Source organism: Ranitomeya variabilis, chromosome 6, assembly GCF_051348905.1.
Source record: "Ranitomeya variabilis isolate aRanVar5 chromosome 6, aRanVar5.hap1, whole genome shotgun sequence".
NCBI classification, from domain to species: Eukaryota; Metazoa; Chordata; class Amphibia; order Anura; family Dendrobatidae; genus Ranitomeya; species Ranitomeya variabilis.
Window position 1 is genome coordinate 74,500,089 of NC_135237.1, and position 25,126 is coordinate 74,525,214.

General features: G+C 40.2%; 1 long non-coding RNA gene across 1 annotated transcript; it reads left to right on the forward strand.

Annotated features, from left to right (window-relative positions):
* Positions 1-15,107: 15,107 nt before the first annotated feature.
* Positions 15,108-22,897, forward strand: LOC143783452 (uncharacterized). The gene is made up of 3 exons (XR_013217179.1): positions 15,108-15,147; positions 20,357-20,421; positions 22,811-22,897. It is a non-coding gene; the product is annotated as an uncharacterized LOC143783452 (long non-coding RNA).
* The last annotated feature ends 2,229 nt before the right edge of the window (positions 22,898-25,126 follow it).

A 25,126-nucleotide genomic window follows, 5' to 3' on the forward strand; every position in this document is an offset into this window, starting at 1 on the left:
TATGTATGAATACCTGGAATAATCCGATGGCAGGGTTGCCTGTAAGGTGCTATTAGTTCTCCTAAGAGAGTCAGTAAATCATGTGAAACCCCATTATGTATGGTAGATAGTCACGGATTGCTTCCAAGGATATGTATAGAACAAAAGTAATAGAGAGAGATAGGAAATAATAGAAATGGAATATAGGGTAGTTAATGATGAAAATGGAAAATAAAGATGAAGAATAAAAATAAAACATACAAAATAAAATTAAAAAATAGAAAAAATTAGAAAAAATAGAAAATTAAAATTCAAGTAGAGACCAAAGGGATATGGGAAAAAAATTTTGGTAATAGAAATGAAAAAATTGAAAACCTGAAGAACCTCAGTATAATGGACATTGGTATTAAGGTATAACAGGTATAGAATTGTATCCATGGTGGGGTATCGGAACGTATATACTGAAGAAGGGGAACAGTGAACTAATTGGCTAGGAAATTGATAATTAATGAATAATGAACCAAACGAAAAAAATGAAAAAAAAATTTTATTGTGAAAAGCGAAGAAAATAAAGAAAAGGGAAAAAAAGGAATAAAAAAAGGAAATAAAAATAAAAATAAAGAATAAAAAATAATAAACATGAAAAAAAAAATTAAAATAAAAAAAATAAAATAAAAAATAAAATAAAAATAAAGAAATATAGATGAGAAAGATGGAACTTTCTGTGACTTACCCAAAACGGGTGTATAGGTTATTTAGTCAGGTCAGTGTGTCTGTAAGAATAAGTAAGAGGTTAGAACCAAAGACATAACTATAGAATATTATGACCACATTAACCATTGAATACATAAATACATTTTAGACGTATACATTTCCACATAAAAGAACAATTCATTTTCCAAAATCTCGAGTCACATTTCAGAGTATAACGGACACAGCAGTTCACCCCTGTGTATTAGATTGATAAATCCAACTCCCTGTTGAGTCCCTTTGGTGTGAGGGTTTGCAATGTGTGTATCCAATAGGATTCCCTTTCCTTAAGTAATTTGTTGTGGTTGCCGCCTCTCCTTGGTCTCTCAACCTGTTCCACAACTTGGAATCTCAGCTGTGAAACTGAATGTTTAGCTGTTATAAAATGTTCTGGAATGGGTAACCATGTTTTTTTGCACCTGATTGTGGATTTATGGCTTGATATACGGTCGCGGATATGTTGTGTTGTTTGGCCTACATAAATAAGGCCGCAAGGGCATTTGACCACATAAACAACAAAATTGGATTCGCACGTAAAAAAACCTTTTGCCTTGTACCTCTTACCGGAATGGGGGTGAACAACATCCTCTCCCCTGATGACGTTTGAACAACATGCACAACTTAGACATGGGTAGGTCCCTACCCGTTTTGAGCCAATGAAACTCTGTTTGGGTTTTTTTATTAGGCTACCTATGTCAGCCCTCACCCACTGGTCCCTAAGATTTGGCGTTTTTCTTTTACACATAAGTGCTGGACTTTTGAAGGCTTCAATGTCAGGATATGACCTATGGAGAAGTGGCCAGTGTTTATTGATGATGTTGTAAAGTTTAGGTATTATCGGGTGGTGAGTATGTACAAAAGGAATGCGTTCGGGTTTGACTAACGCATTGCGGGGAGGTGTAGTTTCCAGGCCTCTCACTTTTTCCCTGTTCAGGAGTTGTTCTGGGTACTTCCTTTCTCTGAATTTGTCGGACATTTCATTAAGGCGAGTTTCTAGTAGATTCTTATCGGATACAATTCTTTTGACCCTTTGAAATTGGGAACGGGGTAAGCTATTTTTTGTGGACTAGACCACTAGACAATACTTTATATTCATCTTGACCACTCAAATTTTTCCTACTAGTATGTCTCTGGCCCTAATTTCGTTGTATACAATCAGTTATATCCACTGGAAACCAGAGAAAGGACTTGCAGTGCCTTCATTGTACCTTAGAAATATTTTTTCATTTAAAAGGGGACCCATGTATTTAATTTTTGCTAGTGAATATAGTTGTATATATGTTTGTAAATATTAACTTCACGCATCTTATTTTATGTATATAAACACTAATTGTAATTTGTGTTTACTTGCAGTTTGAGAAAGACCCGGAGTAGGGTCGAAACGTTACTTTATCCATTATCCTGCTGTGTTTGTGTATATATACTTAAATGTCAAACACATGTAAATAAATACACCATTTTTGCAAGTTATATCCTGAGAGAGTGCGGCTGTTTTCTCGCTTATTTGTGTGTCATCAGCGTGCACGTGTGTGGCACATATATTGTCTGTGGTGCGCATAAAAAACTGACATGTTTGTGGCTTTTTCACACGGACACGCGGTTCGTGTGAAAAACATGTGTGCACCACAATTGAATACAATGGGGTGTGTGTGTCTGTATTTTTGGTCCTTAAAAAATGGACCTCGAACAGACACAAGAAATGGACATGTGAAAGAGGCCTACTACATGTTCTCTTGGTATCTGAACCTGTAACTTTTGACTACCCAGCCTCACGGCCTGTCCTAGCGTCACAATTACCTGGCCAGGTGTTGACTTATGTTTAAACAACGAGAAATCTTAAAGCTTCACTGTACCAAGAAGACATTTTGGCAATTTTGTGTTTACACCTTTGTGAGAACAGTTTGGGGAAGGCCCTCCCTTTTCTGTTCCAGCATGACTGTGCTGCAGTGTACAAAGTAAGATGTCTAAAGGTATGGTTGGGTGATTTTTGCTTGGAAGAACTTGACTGGCTGCACAGAGCCATGACCTCAATCCCCTTCAAGCACCTTTGGGATGAACTAGAATATTCTCTCCTCCAACATCAGTGTTTGAACTCACAAATGCTCTTCTGGATGAATGTTCAAACATTCCCTTGGGCATGCTCATTAACTAGTAGAAGGCCTTCCCAAAAGAGTGGATGCTACAAAGGGAGAACCAACTTCTTATTGATGTCTATGGATTCAATTTGGATGTTATAAAAGCCCCTGAAGGTACCAGTTATAACCTAGAGCAGTGATGGTGAAACTATTGCATGCATGCCAGATGTGGCACTCAGAGCTCTTTCTGTTAGCACGCTTGCCATTGCCCCCAGCACTATGACCTTTTCTGGTTGGCAGTTCTAAGTCAGCTGTCATGATGATAGCTGGCTCACAGAAGGTGCAGCACGTCGGTTCCCAGCAATTTCAGATGCGAGTACAACTAAAACCCTGACCGCCCGGGTCCGGGCGACGTCCGCAGCGTGCTCAGGTCATGTGATCACGCTGCTAACGTCACTCACCATGTCATGTAGTCTTCTGGGAGCGCTGCTTTATGAGGCATCGTGGGAGTAGGAGCTATAAATGCAAAGAGGCTGCAGTGAGTAATTTGCCTGTCCTTCTGGAGCTTTCCCGTAGTGCTGCTGTGTTCTTTTACCTGAGCCTGTGCTCACAACTTACATACTATTTTATGTGCCACATCACTGACCTTCCCTAGCTGCGAACTTACACAATTCAGCTGCCTTGTATCTATAATGCGCGGCTCACATTATAAGGAATAACACATTTAAATGAATGGGATTCTGGTATCTGACTGCAATTTAGTCCATAATCAGCGGGATGCTCAGCCTAAAGGAAAACTCGCTCACATTGTCCATAGCAGCTAATCACAGTACAGCTTTCATATTACCAGCGCAGTTTGAAAAATGAAAGCTGTGATTGGTTGCTTTAGACTACAAAAGCAATGAGGCACATTTACTAATTTTGTCTATGTTTGGTTCCAGATATCGACTTTCAAGGTCTGAGTACAGATTGTGATGTCCAGATTGGCCTCAGGTCTCCTGACCCAAACTCAACCACCTTGTACGCATGCATAAGGGTTTTAAATCAGGCCGGGAGATCCGCAGCTGGTCCAGACATCACAGATAGATGTCTGAAATCAACCTAAAGCCACATTCACACGTTCCGTATTTAGTTAGTATTTTACACCAGTATTTGTAAGCCAAAATCAGGAGTGGAACAATCAGAGGAAAAGTATAATAGAAACACATGCATTACTTTTACATTTCTCACTCACTCCTGGTTTTGGCTTACAAATGCTGAGATAAAATACTGAATATGTGAACATGGCCTAAGGGTATTGGCACACAAGGTCTTTTTCAGGTGGATTGCACTGCAAAATTTGGGGAAGGAAAGGGTGGAGAAATTTGAGGACACCATTTGGGGAACGAGGAAGGGTTGGGTGCAGACACGGTATATGTAGCGGGGGTGGGAGGTATGTATGGGGAAACAGTAAGGGGGTGGATGCTGACACAGTATGGGGAGCAAAGGGAGGGCATGGGTGCTGATAGGAGTGAGGGGGGGAAAGTATGCTGACACAGTATTGAGGGGAATGTATGGGGAAATGTATGCGGACACAGTATGGAGGAGAATGTATGCAGACACAGTATGGGGAGGGGGATGGGGCAGACATAGTATAAGGAACGGGGGATGGGTAAGGATACAGCATGCAGAGCGAGGGAGTAAATATGTGAGGATACAGTATGGTTAGCAGGGGGGATGTGAGTGGAAATAGTATGAAGGAGGAGGAAATGTGTGAGGAGACAGTACCATGAGAGGGACAGTGTGTGGGTCATATCTTGTGTAGTGAATATAGTGAGGGGCAATTATTTATTCAGGGACTTTTCATAGGTCAGATATTTTTATTCAAGAGCATTATAATGACACTGCTATTTTTAAGGGCATCATATCAAGATGTGCTACAGAAGACCGGAGAAGATGGAAGTGTGCAGAGACAAGCTGTGGCTGTGAAAAGTCATCATGGCGTCTGGACAAGATGAAGAAAAGAAAGAGAACAACTGCAATAAGAGACAATGTCATTTATAAGGTACCTGGATGTAAATGTTTGTGTGATCCTGAACATAGAAAAATTCTGAAAAACATACTATAAGGAAAAAGCCTAAACAAGACCAATCAGATGACAAATGCACTAACAGGATGCAGCCGGCCTCCATTATATAAGCTGGGGGCATCAAAGGTGCAAACTACTGATAAAAGCAGCCACTTGCAAACCTACCAAAATTATGGAGGGGGTGGCTGCCTAGAGGAAAAAATGCAGACTAATAGTTCTCGAGTAGGACACCATTCACATAGGTATGTGTGATGCAAGGTGTCTGGTTCACAGCCAATTAATGACGCCCGAAATATCATAAAAGGCGGATTGCCCAGCACCAAAAACATGCACCCCTCTAGGATTGACACCTCAGTATACCCAGCCATCAAAGTCATATTAGTGTCTAAAGCACAAACTGCTTTAATGGTTTCTATTAGGACAGGAAGTAATGACAACCATTCTTTGGTCACCTAACTACTAAAACCTCAGGTGTCTGGAACAAAATATCAGATGTGCTTCTGCTGATTCCATGTTTCAGGCCTCAGTAGTCAAGTGGCCAAAGAATGAGACATTATTACTCCATGTCTAGCCGGAAACCGCCGCAGCGACTTGGGCTAGAATCAGAGTCAGTATACAGTGCCCTCTGAAGAGTATCTATAACACCGTGCCTTCCTGAGAGTACCCACAACACAGTGCTTTCCAAAGAGTACCTATGATGACTTTTCAAGGAAGCATGCCAAATGCAAACTTTTACTTTTCAAGAAAAAGTTGTTTGTATCACTGAAAGTTCTGTTATTGTGTTTTTCATTTAAGACACAAAAAAAGTTGTTAATGTTTGAGCTGTTTTTCTAAACTAAAACCTCAGTATTCAGGTTAAATTGCTGTATTGGCACTTTGAGGTAAATAAGTGGGTGTTGGATTGCAGTTTGCACATTAGGTCTCTAAAAGGTTCGCCATCACTGACCTAAAGTCTGTGTCTTTATAAACTAGATGCTGCAATCATTCTCCATTTTTCTATATTAGCTGTTTATACACAGTTCACAAACTGTCCCTATATAACTTGCCAGAGTGCTGCTCTTATAGAGGATATGTAATGAGAATTTGCCGTACTATTTACAACATTGTGACAAATGATACAAAATTGCTGGCTGAAAGTCAGTAAAAAAGAATATAACAGTTATGACTTTGCTGTATACGTAATTCTGTGACCACCTGATCATCTCCCATCTTTTCCCCAATGATTGATGATGTGGCTGAATGCTTTCTGTATATGCAGGTACATGGATCAACAATATTCTTTCTTAAAGAGAATGTGTCATCACATTTGACTTATCTAAACTATTAACCCCTTCATGACCTTGGGATTTTCCATTTTTCCGTGTTCGTTTTTCGCTCCCCTCCTTCCCAGAGCCGTAACTTTTTTATTTTTCCATCCATTTTTCCATATGGCTATGTGAGGGCTTATTTTTTGCGGGACGAGTTGTACTTTTGAACGACATCATTGGTTTTAGCATGTCGTGTACTAGAAAACGGGAAAAAAATTCCAAGTGCGGTGAAATTGCAAAAAAGTGCAATCCCACACTATGTTTTTTGCTTGGTTTTTTGCTAGGTTCACTAAATGCTAAAACTGACCTGCCATTATGATTCTTCAGGCCAGTACGAGTTCATAGACACCTAACATGACTAGGTTATTTTTTATCTAAGTGGTGAAAAAAAATTCCAAACTTTGCTAAAAAAAAAAGAATTGTGCCATTTTCCGATACTCGTAGCATCTCCATTATTCATGATCTGGGGTCGGTTGAGGGCTTTGGTGCAGATACGTTCTTTTGATCACCCGTTATTGCATTTTAATGCAATGTAATTCTGGTGTTTTGAATTTTTTTATCGCTACGCCGTTTAGCGATCAGGTTAATGCTTTTTTTTTATTGATAGATCGGGCGATTCTGAACGCTGAGATACCAAATATGTAGGTTTGATTTTTTTTTTTTATTGATTTATTTTGATTGGGGCGAAAGGGGGGGTGATTTAAACTTTTATATATTTTTTTATTTTTTTCACATTTTTTTTTACTTTTTTTTTTACTTTTGCCATGCTTCAATAGCCTCCATAGGAGGCTAGAAGCAGGCACAACGCGATCGGCTCTGCTACATAGCAGCGATCTGATGTTCGCTGCTATGTAGCAGAAATGCAGGTGTGCTGTGAGCGCCGACCACAGGGTGGCGCTCACAGCTACCGGGGATCAGTAACCATAGAGGTCTCAAGGACCTCTATGGTTACTATTCTGAAGCATCACCGACCTCCGATCATGTGACAGGGGTAGGTGATGCCATCATTTCCGGCCGCCCGGCCGGATGTGGTAGTTAAATGCCGCTGTCTGCGTTTGACAGCAGCATTTAACTAGTTAATAGGTGCGGGCAGATCGCGATTCTGCCCGTGCCTATTACGGGCACATGTCAGCTGTTCAAAACAGCTGACATGTCCCGGCTTTGATGTGGGCTCACCGCCGGAGCCCGCATCAAAGCAGGGCTTCTAACCTCAAACGCACTATCCCGTCCGAGGTCAGAAAGGGGATAATATGGGCAAACAGGTTATAGACTTCTGAGAAGAGTGACACTTGTATGCCTCATATCACATGCCTTGTTGAGAAATAGTCTTTAATCAGTCCATACATATCACCTCTTCCAGGCTCTGGGGAGGATGATGCCTTGAGGATAACTCTGCCTCCAGAGCTTATTCTAAATAATAGGGAGGAGTTACCAGTGAGATGTGTAATGGGCGCGCTTTGCTATCCTGTGCTCACTGTGGAGCTATGTGTGATTATAGTTGACACATCTACAGATTCATCTCAGCTTCAGTTTCCATCTCACAGGCAGACAGGGCTGGAATATTGTTGCAATACCGCAGAGCTGAGAAGCAAGAAATGTGTTTGCAAGAAGGCAAAGTTAATTTCTCCTTTTCTGTGTTAGTTACTTGTCTCACACCGGTAACTCCCCTTCATGTGAAATAATCTCTGGAGGCAGTTATCTTCCAGGCACCATCTGGCCTGGAGCCTGGAAGAGGTAATTTACATACAGTGATAAAAGATGATTTCTCAACAACAAGGCATCTGATATAAGACATATAGGTAGGAGGTTTTTCAGTATTCTATAGCCTGTATGCCCATAGTAATAGCTTAGATAGGTCACATGTGGTGACAGATTCTCTTTAATGTCTTTTACCAATATTTTTGTGTTCAGTTTGCAGCCATTGTCAGTTTGTTTTTGCGCTTTTGATTTTTTGTCTCCTTATTCCAAGTGGCATAACCTTTTTAATATTTCCGTCAATATACCCATATAAGGACTTGTTTTTTTACAGGACAAGTTATATAATAATGACACTATTCATTCTACCATGAGCTAGACTATGGGATGAAACTGAAGTGTGGTGAAATGGTGAAAACAATTATACGGTTATCTGTTGGGTTTTGTCTTTATGGCTTTTGTGTAATAAACATGATCTGGTAACAGGATTGTTCATTATACAGTTAAAAAAAATGTTTTGTGTTGTCATTTTTTGAGATCCATAACTTTTTTTTTTTCCTGTATGGCGGATGCAGGGAAGGCGGAAATAGCCAACCTCACATGTCGTCATAATATGCTGCTCTTAAGATTACACATCTCCACAATATCCTGTGCTGTATCGGCTGTCAGTTTATTTTTAGATGTACATCTTCTATAATACACAATTTATATTGCTATAATAAACTTAACTCCATCTAGCCAATCAAAGGACCGGACGTTTTCTATAAGTACACTAACCTAAGTGTCAGTTTTAAGTATGCTTTTCCTATCTTGATTGTTGTTTCTTTGCTTATACTACCTGACCTTGTTCCTGTTCCTGGCCATAATATGTACAGTACAGACCAAAGGTTTGGACACACCTTCTCATTTAAAGATTTTTCTGTATTTTCATGACTATGAAAATTGTAAATTCACACTGAAGGCATCAAAACTATGAATTAAGACATGTGGAATTATATACTTAACAAAAAAGTGTGAAACAACTGAAAATATGTCTTATATTCTAGGTTCTTCAAAGTAGCCACCTTTTGCTTTAATGAATGCTTTGCATACTCTTGGCATTCTCTTGATGAGCTTCAAGAGGTAGTCACCGGAAATGATCTTCCAGCTATCTTGAAGGAGTTCCCAGAGATGCTTAGCACTTGTTGGCCCTTTTGCTTTCACTCTGCGGTCCAGCTCACCCCAAACCATCTCGATTGGGTTCAGGTCTGGTGACTGTGGAGGCCAGGTCATCTGGCGTAGCACCCCATCACTCTCTTTCTTAGTCAAATAGCCCTTACACAGCCTGGAGGTGTGTTTGAGGTCCTTGTCCTGTTGAAAAATAAATGATGGTCCAACTAAACGCAAACCGGATGGAATAGCATGCCGCTGCAAGATGCTCTGGTAGCCATGCTGGTTCAGTATGCCTTCAATTTTGAATAAATCCCCAACAGTGTCACCAGCAAAGCACCCCCATACCATCACACCTCCTCCTCCATGCTTCACGGTGGGAACCAGGCATGTAGAGTCCATCCATTCACCTTTTCTGCGTCGCACAAAGACACGGTGGTTGGAACCAAAGATCTCAAATTTGGACTCATCAGACCAAAGCACAGGTTTCCACTGGTCTAATGTCCATTCCTTGTGTTCTTTAGCCCAAACAAGTCTCTTCTGCTTGTTGCCTGTCCTTAGCAGTGGTTTCCTAGCAGCTATTTTACCATGAAGGCCTGCTGCACAAAATCTCCTCTTAACAGTTGTTGTAGACATGTGTCTGCTGCTAGAACTCTGTGTGGCATTGACCTGGTCTCTAATCTGAGCAGCTGTTAACTTGCGATTTCTGAGGCTGGTGACTCAGATAAACTTATCCTCAGAAGCAGAGGTGACTCTTGGTCTTCCTTTCCTGGGGCGGTCCTCTTTTGAGCCAGTTTCTTTGTAGTGCTTGATGGTTTTTGCAACTGCACTTGGGGACACTTTCAAAGTTTTCCCTATTTTTCGTACTGACTGACCTTCATTTCTTAAAGTAATGATGGCCACTCGTTTTCTTTACTTAGCTGCATTTTTCTTGCCATAATAAAAATTCTAAATGACTTTTTTTCATCAGTATTTACAAAAGAAAATCCCATGGCAGCCAATATGACTAGTGATAAAAATTCCCAATTAAAGGTTACCTGCTTAACCCAGCAGGAAGTACGGCGGCGTCTAAAAATCACTAAAATTGACAAATCTCCGGGCCCGGATGGGATACACCCCCTGAGTACTGCAGGAATTAAGTACAGTCATTGATAGACCATTATTTTTAATCTTTAAAGAGTCCATAATAACAGGGTCTGTACCACAGGACTGGCGTATAGCAAATGTGGTGCCAATATTCAAAAAGGGGACAAAAACTGAACTCGGAAATTATAGGCCAGTAAGTTTAACCTCTACTGTGGGTAAAATCCTGCAGGGCATTCTAAGGGATGCTATACTGGAGTATCTGAAGAGGAATAACCTCATGACCCAGTATCAGCACGGGTTTACTAGGGACCGTTCATGTCAGACTAATTTGATCAGCTTCTATGAAGAGGTAAGTTCCGGACTGGACCAAGGGAGCGCAGTGGATGTAGTGTATATGGACTTTTCAAAAGCTTTTGATACGGTGCCACACAAAAGGTTGATACATAAAATGAGAATAATGGGGATAGGGGAAAATATGTGTAAATGGATTGAGAGCTGGCTCAGGGATAGGAAACAAAGGGTGGTTATTAATGGAGCACACTCGGACTGGGTCGCGGTTAGCAGTGGGGTACCACAGGGGTCAGTATCGGGCCCTCTTCTTTTTAACATATTTATTAATGACCTTGTAGGGGGCATTCAGAGTAGAATTTCAATATTTGCAGATGACACTAAACTCTGCAGGGTAATCAATACAGAAGAGGACAATTTTATATTACAGGATGATTTATGTAAACTAGAAGTTTGGGCTGATAAATGGCAAATGAGCTTTAATGGGGATAAATGTAAGGTCATGCACTTGGGTAGAAGTAATAAGATGTATAACTATGTGCTTAATTCTAAAACTCTGGGCAAAACCGTCAATGAAAAAGACCTGGGTGTATGGGTGGATGACAAACTCATATTCAGTGGCCAGTGTCAGGCAGCTGCTACAAAGGCAAATAAAATAATGGGATGCATTAAAAGAGGAATAGATGCTCATGAGGAGAACATAGTTTTACCTCTATACAAGTCACTAGTTCGACCACACTTAGAATACTGTGCACAGTTCTGGTCTCCGGTGTATAAGAAAGACGTAGCTGAACTGGAGCGGGTGCAGAGAAGAGCGACCAAGGTTATTAGAGGACTGGGGGGTCTGCAATACCAAGATAGGTTATTACACTTGGGGCTATTTAGTTTGGAAAAACGAAGGCTAAGGGGTGATCTTATGTTAATGTATAAATATATGAGGGGACAGTACAAAGACCTTTCTGATGATCTTTTTAATCATAGACCGGTGACAGGGACAAGGGGGCATCCTCTGCGTCTGGAGGAAAAAAGGTTTAAGCATAATAACAGACATGGATTCTTTACTGTAAGAGCAGTGAGACTATGGAACTCTCTGCCGTATGATGTTGTAATGAGTGAGTCATTACTTATATTTAAGAGGGGACTGGATGCCTTTCTGGAAAAGTATAATATTACAGGGTATATATATTAGATTCCTTGATAAGGCGTTGATCCAGGGAACTAGTCTGATTGCCGTATGTGGGGTCGGGAAGGAATTTTTTTCCCCATGGTGGAGCTTACTCTTACCACATGGGTTTTTTTTTGCCTTCCCCTGGATCAACATGTTAGGGCATGTTAGGCTATGGGTTGAACTAGATGGACTTAAAGTCTTCCTTCAACCTTAATAACTATGTAACTATGTAAAATTCTAACAGTCTATTCAGTAGGACTATCAGCTGTGTATCCACCAGACATCTGCTCAACACAACTGATGGTCCCAACCCCATTTATAAGGCAAGAAATCCCACTTACTAAACCTGACAGGGCACACCTGTGAAGTGAAAACCATTTCCTGCGACTACCTCTCGAAACTCATCAAGAGAATGCCAATTGTGTGCAAAGCAGTCATTAAAGCAAAAGGTGGCTACTTTGAAGAACCTAGAATATAAGACATATTTTCAGTTGTTTCACACTTTTTTGTTAAGTATATAATTCCACATGTCTTAATTCATAGTTTTGATGCCTTCAAAGTGATTTTACAATTTTCATAGTGATGAAAATACAGAAAAATCTTTAAATGAGAGGGTGTGTCCAAACTTTTGGTCTGTACTGTATATTTTAGACCCCGGCGTACCTGTCGAGTTTTTAAATTATAAGACCCATCATGAAAACATAGGCAGGGTTTTCACTGACGAATTTTGTTTAGCATCTTAAAGGTATTTTTTGTGGCTTTTTTACTTGTAGTGAATGTATGAGATAGTGAGTGACCTCCAAGCAGAAGCCGTCTGAGCGATGGTCAGGTCACTTCTTTTAATCGCTTTATGTCTTTATCAATATGAAGTGGTTAACAGATGCTCAAAAGATAATATATGCACTACAAGCCACTTTTACATTACAATACATATATTCATTATAATAATAATATTAATAAAAAAAAAACCCTCACCATTCGCCTCTCTGGCCACCTCCGCTGCTCACTCTTCCCCGTATGGTATTAGGGCTTCTTCTTATTGCCGCATTGTGCTGAAAAAACCCTTGGGCATCTTTATGGCTTGGCCAAGATTTCCAGCCACATTAGGCCAGGGATATCCGAGGCCTAGTCGCGGCTTGAAATCCAGGCCAAGAGTGCACGTCGTAGGGTTGCGCTGCATGTCATGATGTTATGATGCGTGCTGTAACCTTGGGACAAGCATTCTAGGCCAAGATTTTCTGGCCATGACTAGGCCAGGGAAGATTCATGGGGTTTCAGAGTAGTGATAAGATGAGGTGGCAATGACCATACAAAGAACAGTGACCATCAGAGGTGAGTGGCAATGTCAGTATTAATTGTTTTTTTCTTTATATATTGAGTTTATTATGCCCAGGTCCCCAAAGTATGATAAGGGGCATTCAATTCACAGAATATAAATTTGCTGCAAATTGAATTTTCCAGTAAAATTAGTTCAATTCAGTGAATTAGAATCTCGTCAGATCCACTCATCTGTACTAAATATTTCTTAAATACAATTTATCAGCCTGCTCAAGTGAGATAGAACTTAAGGCTCAAAGTACAAAATTTTGAAGAAAAACTAAACTGGAGTCAATGCAATGCAAAAAAAGATCAATCAACAATAAAACAGCTATCATACATGATCTATTCGAATGCCATGATTTAACCTTTATTGCCGAAATGTGGCTCAAAGGAAATGCAGGTGTAATAATTATAGGGGATAACTCAGGAGACTCTTTGCGTGGAACAAGACAACTACAGGACACAGTTTTATAAGTGGTAAAGTCTATATTATCAAACGGGGATTCAAACAGGTGCAGAGAGAAACTCAAGTCCACAACACTTGGTGCAAATAATAAACGCAGCTTAGCAGTCTATAGGAAACTTCAGAGGAAAATGCAATCAAGCAGAAAGTCTATGAAGCACAATTATTCTTGAGGATACTTGACACGAATAAATCCTTGTCTTAGTCCAGGCACAGATAGATATGCTTATTAGGCAGTTCAAATCATATCTTAGCTCAACCAGGGAGGCCTGGTTAATAGTCTCAGGTTATTGCAAAGCAGAAACAGCTTACATGTCCAGCAAATGCAGATGGAAGTAAACCCGAACAGCAGATGAAGGAGGATTACTGGAAACTTGTGTCTGCAGCAGGAACTCAGAGCTGAGTAGCAGGATCACCACACAGGTTCACAGGAGCAGGTGTATAGCCAGGGAGTAATCAGAGGTCAGGAGCTGGATGCAAGGCAGAATACTCTAGCACAGACTGAAGGCTGGGGTGGAGTTTTATAGCAGGAAGACACAGTGCACATGAGACCAAAGACGCCATCTTGGAAAAGGGCAGTAATGCACAAAAGGTAAAAATTGTTCAGAGTCCTGACAGCAGGCCATATACTGGCAGCTAGTATACCCAATACTTATCATTACTTTGCCACAAGAGACAAGGGATGGAAGGAAGGTGGGGTGGCTATCTGTTTCTAGTCCACTTTAAAGGTAAACATCCTATTCCTTGATGTAACTAACTCCGTTGAATGTATTGGTGCTCAAGTTTGTACAGAAAAAAAATCAACTTCAAAAACTGACTTTTCAATTGCTGCCATATGGTTCCTACCTCATGACATATGCCATTTAGCCGAAAAATGTAATGCTATTTGCTTCATCTGTCACTGATTTCAATGTTATTGCTGATTGGTGTAAGTAAGGCTCCTTTAACATTGTGTTTTTGCCCAAGATCAGTGGTCCTGTTGGGATTGCGTCCGGACCCCAGGCAAAATGGGATTCAGGCGTTTGCGTTCATGGGGCAATACACTATAATGTTGCTGACACAGTTAACGTGTGCTCTGCCGTGCATCATCTTTGGGCATATATGCCTGCTGTAGGCGGACACTCAGATGCAGTCTACTACATCTGAGTGTCCGTCTCCAGTTAGTGTATATGCCCCAAAATGATGCATGACATATCACACGCTGACTCTGTCAGCACCATTATAGTCTAAGGCACATACACTTGAATCCCGTTTTGTGGGGTGGTTGAGATACAAGCCCAGATGGGACCACTGGTAGTGGGCAAAAACGCAATATGAAAGGAGCCTAACAATATACTTGATGTTTTATTTCATCTCTAAATTATCACACCATAGAGTTAAACTTGCCATTTAAAAATAAATATAGTTTTATTTTTTAGAAATTGGAAATGACTGACATTTAATACATCTTTTAAATTGTGGATACTTGGTTTTTACACAGGATTACTTATTGATTGTGGCAGTGGAATTCCAGCTGTACTATCATCTTCATGAACTTTCTAAGATTTTTCTAACATTATTTTTTTCTTCTCAAAGTGACGGAGTCTTTTGGGATTGTTATAAATGATCAATGTCTGCTCTCGGGCCCTGACATATCACATCGGCTATATCTTTGTTCTATTTCAAGAATTTTGCTTAAAAAAAGAGCCGGAGATAATTCTGAGGAAGATAATTTATAGAAAGCAAAGAACATGTTGACAGAATAGCTGAAGAGTTCACCCAAGATGACTTACAGAAATATTTAAACGTCTTTTTTCAAGGTACACTTGGAATCCAAATCAACTTGACATCCTACGATTTCCTTTGAAATTCTAAAATGAATTCAGTTTTGTTAAGAAAAATAAGAATTAAAAATGACACATTCACCAATGAAAGCAGTGGAGATTGGTTAAGATCTAGGTTGAGATGCAGTTGATAACATCCTTGGTAATAAAGTTTGATAGCAATAGACTGTTCACCACTCATATCCAAGTGGATTTTCTCTGAATCTCACTAACAGCCACATAAAGTATATACTGTATATATAATTGAACATAATAAAGCTGACCAAAACCAGGGCAATTCTTTTGGATAAGATTTGATAAAGATGTTCAAACAGCAAAACTAAAAGAAGAAAAATATATATTTGTAGCACCCTGAAAAATTAGTTATTTCACACGTGATCAAAATAAATGACGAGTCACCAGAAATTGAAAAACTAAATAATTTAATCATCAATATGCAATTACAGTATGTATTTTGCATTTTTTGATCAATCCTTTTGAAAGTATTGCATTTTTAGAAATACACATCATAAATATAGATATGTTTTATTTGTGTGAATGTGTAGAACCATCAGAAGATTACCTGTTATTTAAATTAGGTTCCCGGTATAAACATATTTTGAAATGTTTCTGTGATGATTTTGTTAATATATTGTATATTTGTGGCAGACCATGTAAAATATATTTACAGAGTCTAGTAGATAAAACACAATATGCTTGTGTTTCCTGCTTTCTAACATGACAGCTTTGCAGTGTAGACTGGAAAAAGAATCAACAAAGTAATTTAATTAGTTTTAAAGTTTTGTGACAGAACACAGGCTTATTGTACTGCTGAACTGGAGGTCTATAGAATGATATTTAGTCAGTACAGTACTTGTTTCTAGTTGCCTTTAGCATATTATAACTATTGGATTTTGTTCTTTTAAGGATAACCTATGTTTTCCATTTTCCATGTCATTGAAGGTATTTACATGATACCACACAATAGTGGTTTCTGTTAACTACCCACAACCCTAAACGGCTGATGTATCTTTAGAACACTAGTAGCGTAGTTGTAGACTAAACCAGCAAAGATCTCAATTGTCCAATTAAACATTCTCATAAATCATTTCTTTCTTTGTTTGGGACAAATTAATTACAACTTTCTTGAAATAAATATTGTTCAGTGCAGATAATTCTTTTCAACCTTACTTGCACTTGAAATTTGATTGTGAAACCATCTGTTCTGTGTGCAATGTTTTTATCTCATTAAATAGTATATCTGAATACCAAGCTAATATTATAATTGCAAAATGTTTTGAACAGATTTATTATATAATGTGTAGTCATATGGCTTTAAGCATTTCAAAACGTTATATATTAACTGAAAATAAATTAAAATTCATTATGTACAAGCAGAACATTAGGTAACTTAAATGATATCCCCGATTCTAACATAACATCATATTTTCATTGTACTAACACAGCTTTATTTGGCAATTCCAGAAATACTGGCAGTCTTTGAGAAACAAGTCAAAGACATCTTAGACAATACTGAGCTCCACAAAAATGTTCTAACAGAAAGCCCAAAAATGCATTAGTTTGACCAAATGTTAAGAGTTGCATCTCAAAATCTGTTTGCCACTTTTAGAATTTTAAGACTAGGGTTTGGGCATAGTGGAGCCATTTTCCAAGATGATGACCCAAAACACACATCAAAGTTCACACCTTTGAATCTAATGAAAAACCAGTAGTGCTTATTGAAAAGGATAGTCCAGATGTGAATAATGGGTGGATGGGTAGTGGTTTGACATGTTGTTCGGCAGATGTTGAAGATTCGGCTTGCTGTAGAAAAACCACAAGACAATTACTATCTGACAGCTATGTGTTATACTGCCATGTCTACTCATAATTTGTGAGCTACATAGTTAAATATAGTTAACACAATTTCCAGGATCATTATTGCGACACCCATTTGTCACAAAATACTATTATTATCTCCCTTAACTGTGCCATATCACATCAAGAGGACCAAAGGAAGCTTTGTTTCATTATAAAATAAATAGACTTTTATTTGTAACAAAAACACACAATAAAAGCGTTATTAAAAAATGCAAGCACATGACATATTACTGACAGTGCATATAACACAAAAGTGCAAGAAAAGACACCAGGACTAATGGGATGCCCTGCATAGACCATTAATTGTATATCTCCATAATTACAATGTCAATACGGTGCAGACAGGCTTTAAACCCCATGTGCTCCTCCAACAGGGGAAGTTTCCCTATATATCTACTGCCCCATATATGGCGTTAGGTATATGAGCATCTATCACAGGAAAATCATCAGCATTCAGCATTCAATATGGTCACTAATACCAGTAAACTTTCAGGCCGTAAAAGTGCTGAATCCGAGGATCCTGTGAGAGGGACCTGGGGGAAGCATGTCTCACCTGATGCAGGGACACTCCAGAGCGCACGGCTGAGGTGGATCAATATCCATGGCTCCTTACCATCCTGAGAATACCAGCCTCCAGCTCCCTGCTTTAGCTGGGCAGGTTGTCAAAAATAGCGGGGACCCCACTCCGTTTTTTTTAAATGATTTATTTGAATAATTAAAAAAAAAACACCTTGCTAAAGCTGACAGCTGAGGGTTGCAGCCGCAGCTGTTGTTTTGTCTGGCTGGTTATCAAAAATACAGAGGAACCCAAGACTTTTTTTTAAAATCATTTATTTAGAGCACACACGCCGGATGATGAACACTCCCATCAGCCGTCGTCTGCTCTAGCTGTTATCAGCGGCAGCAGGCGTAGGCTGATGGGAGTAATAGCCCAATCGGCCGATGCCAGTGACTGAGGTAAACTTTTTACTTCCAGTCACAGCTGCAAGCTCACACTGTCCTCTGACAGCGTGAGAACTGCAGCGCTCTGAATGGTAGTATTAATCTTACGGCTGATCAGAGTCACCTATGTTTCTCGTGCTGTCATCTGCATGACAGTGCGACAAACACCCAATGTTCGGAGTGTCAATCCCGAACAGTAACATGGACTTCGTGGTGAAGTCCATGTTTGGGGTCTGTGCCCAAACAGTAGGTGTTCGGTACAGACCCTGAACTTTACTGTTTATGTTCACTGTTATGGACCTGGTGGTTAGGAGCACCCGAAATGACCTGATGGTTAAAACAGAAAACCTGGGACAAGCTCTGAGGAGGTGGTAACTCTACTGACCGCAATTCCTAATCCTATCACACACACTAGAAGTAGCCGTGGAGCGTGCCTAACTCTCCCTAGACGCCTCTTCACAGCCTAAGAGCTAACTACCCCTAAAGATAGAAATAGCAGCCTACCTTGCCTCAGAGAAATTCCCCAAAGTAAAGGTAGCCCCCCACAAATATTGACTGTGAGTTAAGAGGGAAGTAACAAACACAGGAATGAAACAGATTTTAGCAAAGGAGGCTGAATCTTCTCTAGATAGACAGAGGATAGGAAAGGGAACTGTGCGGTCAGTATTAAAAACTACAAAAACCACGCAGAGTGTGCAAAAAGACCTCCACACCGACTCACACCGACTCCACACCGAGCTTCCAGCTAGCAAGGGAATATCATAATAGCAAGCTGGACTAGAAACATAGCATGTACTGAGAAATATATTCAAAAACCAATGAACAGCAAATGAACTAGCAGGGACTTAGCTTCTGCTGAAGTAGACAGGTCATCTGAGAAATCCAAGAGAGATCTGAACCAGTACTGAGACATTGACAGCTGGCATGAACTAACGACCTGGGCAGAGTTAAATAGGAAAGCCAGCAGAAGCAATAAGCGAGGGCAGCTGAGAAAGCCAACCTCAAAGATCAGCAGTTCCACTCAAAGCCACCAGAGGGTGTCCAAGGACAGAACTCACCAAAGTACCATTCATGACCACAGGAGGGAGCCCGAGAGCGGAATTCACAACAGTTCACCCATCTCTTTTGATGATAATGCATAGTTCTGTGCCTCGGTTTTTTTTAACTGTGTTCACTGAGACAGCTTTATAGGTCAGGTCATTCCGGACATGGCGATACCAAATATGTGTTGTTTTTTTTATTTTTACATAAATTAATGAATTTATTGGAGTAATATCTTTTATTTGTTTTTTATTTTGTGATTTTTTAAAAAAATATTTTCATAATTTTTAATAACTTTTTTTACATTGTCCCAGGATGGGACATCAATTTTTCACTGACTGATTGCTGATCTAATACTCTGCGATACTTCTGCAATTGCAGGACATTAGCTCGACCTCTCTCACACAGGGAGGAGGCATGTCATGCTCTGAGTATGAACTGATAGGCCAACGTCCCTGGGTGACTTTGTGATCATCTTTCGGCCAGGGATCACTATGGAAAATATCAGCACAATGCGATTGCAATTGCGTTGTCGATGGGCGCAGAAAAGGAGCTCCATCCCTTCGATACCCCTCGGTGTCACTGTCACTATTGGCAGCGGCATCAGAGGGGTTAAACACCAGCAATGGGTGCTAACACCTAATGTGGGTGTTGCTGCAAGGTATCAGCTCTCATATAGAGCTGACACCGGCATTTGATCAATGGCTGCTCTTATTGTGAGCCTGCGCGATCATCATGCAGTATATATGGCGCATGTCGGGAAATTGATAAAGTGAATCTGTCCCAGATTTTCTACATCTGATCTCAGAGAAGTATAAAGTAGGTACAGAGACCCTGATGTATCACTTACTGAGTAGCTTAGTGTAGTTTTTACAACATCACAGTTTTATCAGCAGGAGATTATCACAAGAGGACTATTTGGCTGCTTCTAGTTAGTTCATCCATGCCCACACCACTGATTGGCAGCTTTCTGCCTATGCACAGTGTATACATGCCAATCAGTGGTGTGGGTGGGGTTATACAGAGCTCAGCAATCAGAAAACTGCTAGATCTGCAGCAGATAAGAGTTTCAATTTTATCAAAGCTACACTGAGAAGACCAGTAAGTGACAAATCACTGGAATCAATGTCCCTGCACCTACACCATCCTGCTCTCAGGGTAGCATAAACCTGGTGACATTCCTTTAAATAAAGCATTTATTACTATGTGATTATACAATATATAAAAGTGTGAGGTTTTGTTAATATATTTGCACACAATATTTTTACTATATTTCATTTACGCCTCTAAAACATGATAGAAATAAAGCAATTCATTTATTGCATTGTTTTGTTCTTTTTAGATAAAGCAGTTGAATGTTGATAACCAGCAGACATCAGCCGCTGCCATTTTTTGATTCTGAATTAGGTAAATAATATTGAATTCAAATATTTGTATCCCCCTGATTAAAAGGCAAATGTATATATTTCAGTTTGTCGTCTATTATTTTATCCTGCTTAACCCCTTCAAGTCGCGGCCCTTTTTCGTTTTTGCGTTTTCGTTTTTCGCTCCTCTCCTTCCCAGAGCCATAACTTTTTTATTTTTCCGTCAATATGGCCATGTGAGGGCTTATTTTTTGCGGGACAAGTTGTACTTTTGAACGACATCATTGGTTTTACCATGTCGCGTACTAGAAAACGGGAAAAAAATTCCAAGTGCGGTGAAATTGCAAAAAAAGTGCAATCCCACACTTGTTTTTTGCTAGGTTCACTAAATGCTAAAACTAACCTGCCATTATGATTCTCTAGGATATTACGAGTTCATAGACACCTAACATGTCTAGGTTATTTTTTATCCAAGTGGTGAAAAAAATTCCAAACTTTGCTTAAAAAAAAAAAAAAAAGTGCCATTTTCCGATACCCGTAGCGTCTCCAATTTTCGTGATCTGGGGTCGGGTGAGGGCTTATTTTTTGCGTGCCGAGCTGGCGTTTTTAATGATACCATTTCGGCACAGATACGTTCTTTTGATCGCCCGTTATTGCATTTTAACGCAATGTCGCGGCGACCTAAAAAAACGTAATTCTGGCGTTTCGGATTTTTTTCTCGCTACGCTGTTTAGCGATCAGGTTAATGTTTTTTTAAATTGATAGATCGGGTGATTCTGAACGCGGCGATACCAAATATGTGTAGGTTTGATTTTTTTTTTATTGTTTTATTTAGGATGGGGCGAAAGGAGGGTGATTTAAACTTTTATATTTTTAATATTTTTTTCACATTTTTAAAAACTTTTTTTTTTCATTTTTGCCATGCTTCAATAGCCTCCATGGGAGGCTAGAAGCAGGCACAGCCCGATCGGCTCTGCTACATAACAGCGATCATCAGATCGCTGTTATGTAGCTGAAATGCAGGTGTGCTGTGAGCGCCGACCACAGGGGGGCGCTCACAGCAGGCCGGCATCAGTAACCATAGAGGTCTCAAGGACCTCTATGGTTACCATCCTGATGCATCGCCGACCCCCGATCATGTGACGGGGGTCGGCGATGACGTCATTTCCGGCCACCCGGCCGGATGCGGTAGTTAAATGCCGCTGTCTGCGTTTGACAGTGGCATTTAACAGGTTAATAGCGGCGGGTGAATAGCGATTTCACCCGCCGCTATTGCGCGCACATGTCAGCTGTACAAAACAGCTGACATGTCGCGACTTTGATGTGGGCTCAGCGCCGGAGCCCGCATCAAAGGGGGAGACACGACATGCGCAGTACTAGTACGGCGCATGTCGTGAAGGGGTTAAAGCGGCATTTCAGGAAATTGAACTCTGAGGCATATTTGCCACCTGTGAACTACTCTGCTGTGACAGAAAAAAATATATCGATGACATTTTAGAACAGGTTATCAATTCTGAGTTTAATAGAATAATTTGAACTTTTAAGATCTGACATTTTTTGGAAATGAAGCTAATCATTTTTTCTAGCATTTTTAAGATGGAGCCGGTGATGGAAAGCAAATTCTGTTCTACAGTTCCTGAAAAAAAAAACAAAAGAGGACATTAAAGGGAATCTTTCAGGAGATTTTTGCTATGTAATTTGACAGCAGAAATCCTGATTCCAGTGATGTATATTGTAGTTTACTTGGGACAGCTGTTATTAGAGAATCACAGTTTTTTCTGCTGCAGAACTAATAGTTCTAGGATGCTGAGCCCTGTATTACCCTCTCACCTCCTGCCCACACCACTGATTGACAGTTTTCTGTGTACATTGTATATTGACAGGAAGCTGCTAAGCAGTGATAGGAGTTGGACTAGGAGGCATGAGACACCTAGTCCTCTAGTGGTAATCTCCTGTTGATAAAACACTGATTGTATTCAAACAGCCAAACACAGCCCAATAACTTATACATCTCTATAATCAGGGTCTCTGCCCCTACATCATTCTGTTTTAATATTACATAGCAAAAACCTGCTGACAGATTCTCTTTAAGATCGTCGCAACATGCTGGAAGAGTTAATACATAATTGAATTATTACTAATTTTTTTCCTACTATGTCTTTACAGTATGAAAATATACTAAACAGAAGAAAATCAATTTTCAAGAGAATATTCTAACCATAGCACAGCAAAAGTCAATGATGGAAATAGTATTGTGTCTATCACTGCAACTAATAACTGTCAAACATCTGCTCTTAGAACCTCAAATCAATCTTTTAAGTTGTATATTGACTTTCACGACATTACATTTGTTAAATTATATGCAATGCAATATTTATCTTTTGATTGTATATACTGTACCTTACAAAGTTTACATTGACTTTTTGTTTCAGGCGAAAACGACAAAAAAAATGAGCAACGTTTCTGTAACTGTACATAGATCGGCAGCAGCGGGTCAAGAAATCATCAATCCTTTAGTATTTAGATACTGCTCCGGCAAAGTGGACCTGTAATGGTTGCACCTTTACCACTTATTTGTAAAGTAGAGCAGAGACCACATTAGTGTATACAGGCGCCCCTAAATGCACAACATGTCTGCAATTACCCCAATTCTTCAGGCATTAACCGAAAAATATAAAGGACCTTTAAGAGAGAACTGTAAGACATTGTTATCTGTTTTACCTCTGCAAAACAAATCTGTCAAATTTACTCCATTAACGGCGATTTGTTAAGTAAACATATGTGATGTCGGTCAAGTCATTTCTGCGAAGCCACACTTCAGAAGTCCAAGCAATATACAAATTTGTCAAATTCACATGTCAAATGCACCTCCACGGCTGGCTTCACACTTGCGTTGGGCAGAGCTCCGTAATTCCTCCATTAAGCCCCGCCCACTGCCGCGCCTCTTCCATTCAGCTCCGCCTACGTGTGCATGCGTCCTGCGTACCTATCTTTAACATTGGGTACGTAGGCCATGCGAATATATGCGGATGCCTCTGCATGCGTTGTTTTGACGCTGCGCCGAACTGCATCGAACACAACATGTTACATTTCGTTGCAGTCGGAGCAGCATCAAAAGATTCATGTGGAGGCATCCGCATACATTCGCATGGCCTGTGTACCCAATGTTAAAGATAAGTATGCAGGATGCATGCCGATGTAGGCGGAGCTGAATGGAAGAGGTGCGGCAGTGGGCGGGGCTTAGCGGAGGAACTACGCAGCTCTGCCCAACGCAAGTGTGAAACCAGCCTAGCAGAAACGCCATACACTATTACCAGTATAAGAGTCTATGCACACATTAAGTATTTGCCGCAGACAGTTATGTACCAAAAATATGTCTCTTAGGCTACGTTCACATTTGCGTTGTGCGGCACAGCATCGGCGACACAACGCACAACACATGTAAAACGCATGCACAACGCAGCGTTTTGTGACGCATGCGTTCATTTTTTGCATGATTTTTGGCGCAGAAAAAACTGCATCATGCAGCGTCCTCTGCGCCCTGACAGTTGCACCAAAATGACGTATGCGTCACAAAACGCAAGACAACGCATGTCCATGCGCCCCCCCATGTTAAATATAGGGGCACAACGCTACTGTGAACGAAGCCTTAGCAGGAAAAATGCTGCATAAAAATGTGCACTTTGCCACATTTTTGCTGGCGTTTCTGGTCCATTTTTTCTACTTATCAGAATGGGTGAAAAAAACTGTAAACTTACTGAAAGAATTGACATTCTGCAGCCTTGAAACTGCTTCAATATGTGCATGAGATTTCAGAAATCTCATTAACTTTGCTGGGGCAGTAAAATATCGTGTTTTTCATTACAAAAAAGTGGGAAAAATACGGCAAAAATTCTATTGTGTGACCGTACCCTAAATCAGTTAAAAAGACATATATAGAAGGGAAAAGATGTATTTGATACACTCCCGATTTTGCAAGTTTTCCCACCTACAAAGAATGGAGAGGTCTGTAAATTTTATCATAGGGACCCTTCAACTGTGAGAGACCGAATCTAAAAATTAAATACAGAAAATCTCATTGTATGATTTTTACATAATTAGTTTGCATTTTATGGCATGAAATAAGTATTTGATACAATAGAAAACATAACTTAGTATTTGGTACAGAAACCTTTCTTTGCAATTACAGAGGTCAGACATTTCCTGTAGTTCTTGGCCAGGTTTGCACACACAGCTGCAGGGATTTTGGCCCACTCCTCCATACAGATCTTCTTTAGATCTTTCAGGTTTTGAGGCTATTGCTGGGCAACATTGAGTTTCAGCTCCCACCAAAGATTTTCTATTGGGTTCAGCTCTTCAGACCTGACTGGCTAGGCCAAACCAGGACCATGAAATGCTTCTTATGGAGCCACTCCTTAGTAGCCCTGGCTGTTTGTTTCAGGTCATTGTCATGCTGGAAAACCCAGCCATGACCCATCCTTAACGCTCTTACTGAGGAAAGGAGGTTGTTGGCCAAAATCTCGCAATACATGACCCCATCCATCCTCCCTTCAATACGGTGCAGTCGTCCTGTCCCCTTTGCAGAAAAGCACCACCAAAGTATGATGTTTCCCCCACCATGCTTCATGGTGTTCTTGGGGTTGTATTCATCCTTCTTTCTCCAAACACGGCAAGTGGAGATGATACCAAACAGTTGTATTTTGGTCTGACCACATGACTGTCTCCCATGCCTCCTCGGGATCATCCAG